The sequence below is a fragment of the Vigna radiata genome, unplaced genomic scaffold (genome assembly GCF_000741045.1).
Source record: "Vigna radiata var. radiata cultivar VC1973A unplaced genomic scaffold, Vradiata_ver6 scaffold_296, whole genome shotgun sequence".
NCBI classification, from domain to species: Eukaryota; Viridiplantae; Streptophyta; class Magnoliopsida; order Fabales; family Fabaceae; genus Vigna; species Vigna radiata.
The window spans coordinates 95,580-102,844 of record NW_014542035.1 but is presented as its reverse complement, the minus strand read 5'-3'; positions in this window follow the sequence as shown (position 1 = coordinate 102,844).

Below are 7,265 nucleotides of genomic sequence, written 5' to 3'. Positions count from 1 at the left end.
CATAGTTTCTTAAAACCAATTGAATCAACTACATTGCATGTTTATTTTTGTTCTTTGCATATAACCACCAAATATATTCTCCTCTCAAGTCTTAAAAGATTTGTTTACATGAAAGTTAAGGCCTAAGAGTCCTTTGGGAAACGATACTCGGACTTACCCGTTTATATTACTTGATAACGATCTGGTACACTTGTCAGGGACTTAACAAGTTTTTGGCGCCATTGCTAGGGACTCGTGGTTTAACTTATCTAGTAGTGTAAACTGATTAAGTTTGACTTGATTGTATATATCTTATCTTTTTATCTTTTAATTTTTTTTCTTTTTATAAAAAAAAAGTGCTACTAGGGTTTTGTGCCTAATGTTTGCAGGATGCAATATGGACAAGAATTTGACTATATGGGCACTCAATTCTACCAAAATGATTTCAACCACAAGTGGGAACCTCATTGATACATGGATCAAAGTCAATTTGGGCAAGATGTTGAGCAACAATTTACTCCGATTAAGAGGAGTGCAGAGTCTGTTGAACTTTTTCAGAGGGTCATGAATTCGGGAGTATGCCATGTCAAAAGCATAGAGGAGAATACAAAGAATGACGAATTTTTTTCGCAGGACATGTATACAAGATTTTCTTCTCATAGAAGCATGAAAGAGAGGCAACAACAACACTTTTCACCAATAGACATGTGGGAGTAACAACTATGCCAAAAGATAGCTGATTTGGCAGAACAACTCAAATGCTCTAAAGAAAATTTTGACAAATTTCTGGAGAAGTATGATTCCAAGAGTTATGAAGTTACCTTCAGGAATTTGGAGATATCAATTGATGAGGTTGTTGATGAGGAGAAGATAGAGGGAAAAAAAATAGAGAGAAATAAGGAAAAGATAGAGGAGGAAAAGATAGAGATATATGAAGAGAAGATAGAGGAGAAAAACATGGAGAGAAAGGAGGAAAAGATAGTGGAAAAAGAGATATAGATAAATGAGGAGAAGATCGGGGAGAAAAAATTGGAGAGAAATAAGGAAAATATAGAGGAGGAAAAGATAGAGATATATGAGGAGAAAATAAAGGAGAAAAACATGGAGAGAAAGGAAGAGAAGATAGAGGAGAAAAAATTGGAGGAAAAGGAGGAGAAGATTGTGGAAGAAAAGATAGAGAAAGATTTAAAGGAAGAAGAAACAAAAAATTTGGTTGAGGAAGATAATGATGATGAGGGAGAAAATGTAGTGGTTGAGAGAAAAGAAAAAAAGAGAAAAATTGTGAAAATAAAGAAAGAAAGAAAAATGAAAAAGAGAAAGTTGAGGGAGAAAAGTGAGAAAAATAGGAAGAGAGGAAAGAAGAAAAGATAATATGAAAAACCCATTCCTCATTCAAAAAAATATCGTAGGAAGGAAAAGAAGGTCAAGTGCTTTATGGAGATCTTCAATAAATTGGAGATTAAAGTTCCTATGATTGATATATGGAAACAGGTGCTTGGTGTTCTCAATTTTCTGAAGAAATTCAGCAGGAAGAAGAAAAAGAAAAGAATATCAAGCAAAGAGGATCAACACCTACTGATGGGTGTTTGGACTTTACCGGGTCAAGCTAATGACGTTAAAGAAGCGCTTGTTGGGAGGCAACCCAGTTTCTAACTTTTTCTTTTTGATTATTTGTGTGTTTAAGTTTTTTTTAGGTTATACGTTGCTTCTGATGGCAATGATGATAGCGTCTACTGATGGATACTAGAAGATTTAGGTATCTACTGAAGGATATAGGAAGGTACACCTATTGATGGGTGACGGTAAGATTTGCACCTACTGATGGGTGCTAGGAAGGTTTGGGTCAGGCTCGTGACGTTAAACAAGCGCTACCTGGGAGGCAACCCGGTTGATTGATTTATTTTTTTTGCATGTTTTAATTCCCGTTCTAGTCACATGTGAGATAAGTGATTGGGAATTGCATAAAAATTAAATTTTGAAAGTTGAAATTGAAGGTTTAAAGGGTTAAAATGTTTTAAAAAGAAGAAAAAAAAAGAGAGGGGTGTAAACCGCGCACCGCTGAGCGGTGGCGTCGTTGGGGGTACAAGCGTTTTAAAAGATTATCTGATTTTTCTACCCCTTAGGGTTCGCCCAAGCACTCTCTAATAGACCCATAACCTCTCTTTCACTTTCAAACATTCTTTCAAAGATTTCCCAACACTTCTTCTATCATCCTCTCTCTTGAAAACCCAATTTTTATCACTTTTTCATCCAAGTTTGGGGTTTTGTGAGAGCCCAGCTATTTGGGGATGATTCCTCCACATTCCTTGGAAGAACTTTTGTGTTTTACTAACGCGTAATGTGATTTCTTGTGGTTTTGTGAATTGTACTTGATGCAGGTAGGGTCTCCTCATCAGAAAAGAGGATCAAGACTATGGGAAACAAGAGGAAGGAATCAGAGTAGGAGCAGTTGAAGCTCTAGCTATGGAGGAAGATGATGAGATAACATCTACTGATGGATGTTATCTGCACTAGAACATGATTTTTCTTTTTCTCTTGTACTTTAAATTAATAGTATAGGTTATATTCTTGTGTCTATGCTTGGCTTGTACACTTATTTGGATAATGGTTCAATATTATTGCATGATGAGTTACTTGCTATTGATGATTGATTGTGGATGATGATTGAGAATGTGTGAATGTTGATATTCAGGTTGATGGTTCACTAGCTATGTGAACAGATGAGTAAGTAATTCATGATTGTGATTTTGATGCTAAGCAGGATTCATGTGAGAAGTGAGAAAGCATGATTGTGTGAGGTATTGAGCTTCAGAGTTTTATTGTTGTGTGCACTGTTTACAGGGAATCATGAATGATATTGTCTTAATCTTGATAATTGATTGAATTGCATGTGTATGTCATATGATCAAGGCCATGCTTGGAAAGCCTTACTTAGCCAAATTTTCACCCAAAGGATTTTAAATGATATACCCTTTTTTGAACCTTGACCTTAAATAGTATGAACACCCTTGTTTGAATTGATTTACCTTGAGTTAGGGTTGAGAATAATTATATGTGTTGGAAAGGTTCAAGTTTGGGGTTGAATGGGGAAAGTGAAAGGCAAAAGAAAAAGAAAAGCATTGAGTTCCAAAGAATGAAAAAGAAAAATGCATGTGAAAGAAAAGAAAAGAAGAAAAGAGAAAAAAAACATGTAAAGTGAACTCAATGTAAAATGAAAAATGGAAAAAGTTGGGAATAAGTGAGATTGGTTAAAAAGAGAGTGTGCTTGAACTTTGAATAATGATTTAAACTCTCTTAACTCAAGGATTTTTTATTCCAGAAAAACCAATTTTTTTTATAGCCCAGCCACAATACAAGCCTTGGAAAAAGTCCTTGTGATGACATGTGCATGTAAAGATTTTGATTGTTTTAGATGAATGACAATATTGTTTGATGTGACATGTGAACAGTAGAGAGTAGAGTGACCTCATAAACACTTGAGTGATTGAGTGAAACACTTGCTTGGTGAGAATTGTTAAATCCATGTTTACATCTATGTTTAGTTGATTGATCATTCATGAACAAAACATCTGTTGGAAAAAGTTGATTATGTGAACTAAGATGGATTGAAAGCATACATGCATCTTTGTAGGATTCCACTAAAATTTGAAGTGTATAATAACTTGTCATGAGAAAAAGGAGTTTTGAAAAGTGTGAATTATTTGATGAAAAAGTGGAAAACCAAGTTTTGTATTGTTTACTTGAGAACAAGCAAAGTTATAAGTTTGGGGTTATGATAACGGTCTAAAAACAGTTATTTTCATGCTTAAATTTGATAGTAAAACACACCCTTTATGGCTTAGAATGAGCTTTAAATCAAGTAAAACACTTAGTTGTGTCTTGTGAGAGTCAAAAGTTGGTTTTAGAGATATTATGCGTGTTTTACATTGTTTTGCAGGGTTTTTACATGAATTAAAGATGGAAGTGAAGTAAGGTGGACTTAGACCCATGAAAGAAGAAGTAAAATGATGAAAAGAAGGGTCAAGCAAACCGCTGAGCGCTAAAATGGTCCGCTGAGCGCTCAGAGCGATTAGAGAAAAACCGCTCAGCAGCAAAACTGACCGCTGAGCGGTCAAAGCGGCACAAGGCAAACCGCTGAGCGGTGAATTTAGGCACCTGGGCGGTTGTCTGTTTTTTTAGCTAGATTCTGTAAATCTTTCTATAATCTATCTGTTATCTTTTTGGGCTTATATATAGCCCCAATGCGAATTAGAAGGGGATTCTTTTGGCAGAGAGAAACGTCCAGAGCTATTCCACACACCTTGGAGGAGGTTCCTTAGATTCTTAGGCTCTAATAAACCAAGTTTAGGGTTATTTCTTCCATTCTTTTATTATTTTCATCTAGTTTCACCATGACAATGGTGAACTAAACCCTTTGTTGTTGGGGAACAATGTAATCTTTTGAAACTCTCATATATTCAAATTCTTATTTATTTCATATGCTTGTCATATACTTGTTTATCAATTGTTGGGTTCTCATCTGTGCTCAATGCTTTTATTGTTTAACTCATTTAGTAAAAGAAGTTTGTCTTTATGGATATGGGGAGGTACGATAATGTCATGAACTGGTGAGAAATTCCTTGATTATGCCAATATCGCCTAGGGATAGGGGTAGGACGGTCAATTGTATTTGCTTCCGATCACATTGCATTATTGGTTACTAAGGGAGGCTAGGGATAATAAACCGGTAATTAATAATAGGCTCTTTTCACCAAGGGATTGGGTTAAGGGTAAACTAGAAAGTTTGCATGGCAATTAGATAAATAAGTGAAGTAAATAAGAAGAGTAGATATATAAGAGTGGATAAGATGAAATTGTAAACCCCAACAACATCAATCATCCATAGTTTCTCAAAACCAATTGAATCAACTGCATTGCATGTTTATTTTTGTTCTTTGCATATAACCACCAAATTTATTCTCCTCTCAAGTCTTGCAAGGTTTGTTTACATGAAAGTTAAGGCCTAAGAGTCCTTTGGGAAACGATACGCAGACTTACCCGTTTATATTACTTGATAACGATCTGGTACACTTGCCAGGGACTTAACAATTACATCATCCTAGTCCTACTAAAATGCATCACATGCTTCCCAGTCTTTCTCACATATCGTCTTTTCAATGTGAGTCTTATCAGTTAGGAAAATATACTTGTCATACTTATGGTACTTAAGTTATTTAAAGTATTTTGTCACTTTTTCCCTTAGTTCACTATGATATATAAGGTTCTAGTTGTGTTGGTTCTACTCTGGGTTTTTATTACTTTGTTACTTTCGTTGGCACTTTTTCCTTATGTAATTGGTTATTCTTAATGAAAAATTGTTCTAATGTTTTTTTCTATATTCTAAGGTTTCTCAAATGAAATTCAAAATGAATTTGGCACCTCTGTTCAAATTTTACCCATTGACAATGCACAGGAATATATCTCTTTCCAATTTAATTTTTTTTCTGAGTTCACAAGATATCCTCCATCAAACATCTTGCTCTTTCACACCACAACAAAATGGTGTCATTGGAAGAAAGAATTAACACTTGGTTCAAACTTCTCGTACCCTTCTTCTTCACCAAATATTCCTCTTCGATTATGAGGAGATGTCATTCTGATAACATGTGTCAATACCCAATTTTGTGCGGGTAATTAAATAAAAATGTCTAAAGTTAAAAAGGAATAATAAAACGAATTAATAAAAAAGCAAAGACAAATTTCACTTAAATATATTTTTTTTAAAAAAAAAGAAAAAAAAAAGGGATTTTTATTTTCTATATTTTATTTTATCTTATTTTATTTTATTTTATTTTATCTTTCCTTTTCTTATTCTCTCAAGTATTTTTATTTGCTACCTTTATTATTTTTATTTCTCTTCTATTTTATTCTACTTTATTGGTTTTTATTTTTATCTATTTTTTTATTTCACTTTTTCTTTTATTTTATTATTTATTTTCTCCTTTTCTTATATTTCAAATTCAAAAACAGTACTGTAAAAAAAAAGAAAAAAAAGAGAAAATAGAAGAAATGCAATAGTCAACTACGTTGCCATTTTTTTGGAATAGCAGTATTGTCTTTTTCCTTATTCTCTATCTACGCAAACACACACCAACAAACACTTCTACATGCAATCAATTTCCGTTTTCTGGAAAAAAAGCCCTTGTGCACCTTGGTTTTCTGCCATTGAATATACCTTAAAGGGGAATGAGGGAATGGTGTTTGACAAGAGTGGCGGCTTTGCCAGGCGGCTCTTGGTTCTCAGTTTATCCTTGCAGGCTAAATGGCAGATACATGGATCAGAGAGAAAAAAAAGAAGAAACGGGAGGAAACCAATATCATTCACGACATCACGACTCTCATTCAAAAGAGAAAAACCCCTCAAAAACCATTTTTCTCCACACGCACAATCCCTTGCGGATGCTTTTCTTCTTCGGCCATAAACACATCACTCTTCCATCTTCTTCAAGCCACAAAAAAGAAAAAAATAAAACCTACGCACCCTCCAACACTTACCTCGAGCACCTCACCAACGGAGCTTGAACATTGGAGACTCACCACCAACACCGAACCATCACAACTTAGGAGAGAGCTCTGGACTCCTGAACCTCCACACCAACGTCATTCATCCTGTCACAGCTATCATAGTAAGGGAGCTCCAAGAGGTAAACGAGAAAACTTATTGCATTTTATTTATAATGAATGCCGCTTATGCATGGTTGTTGTTGAATATCTCGAATTGTTAGAATACTTTTGTACTTTGCTGCTTATGTATGTTTGTCATTGAATATCCTGAGCTGTATGCATATCCTGGTCATCTTCCCCTATCCATTCTGTTTGACTGGTCATCTTCCCCTATCCTTTCTGTTTGACACTTGTTAAGCCCCTAGCAAGTGTACCAGATCGTTACAAGTAATATAAACGGTAAGACCGAATATCGTTCTCCCAAAGGACTCAATGGCCTAGAAGTTCGTGTGACTTGATCGCTGTCAACACCCAATTTCGTACGGGAAAGTAAATAATCAATATTAAAGAAAATAATAATCTTCCTCAATGCAGGGCACATCACTTTAGAATTTTTTTGAAATATTTGTTTAACATGGTAATAATTTGAATCAATATTATGGCATTAATGGTAAGCAATAATAACAAATATATTGATATAATTTGCTGCATCAGTTTCTTCCTGAAGAGAAAAAAAATAAGATCCTTTTTAAATGGGCAAAATTTCTGACAATTATTATAATCTTTGTCACAAATTTTATTTG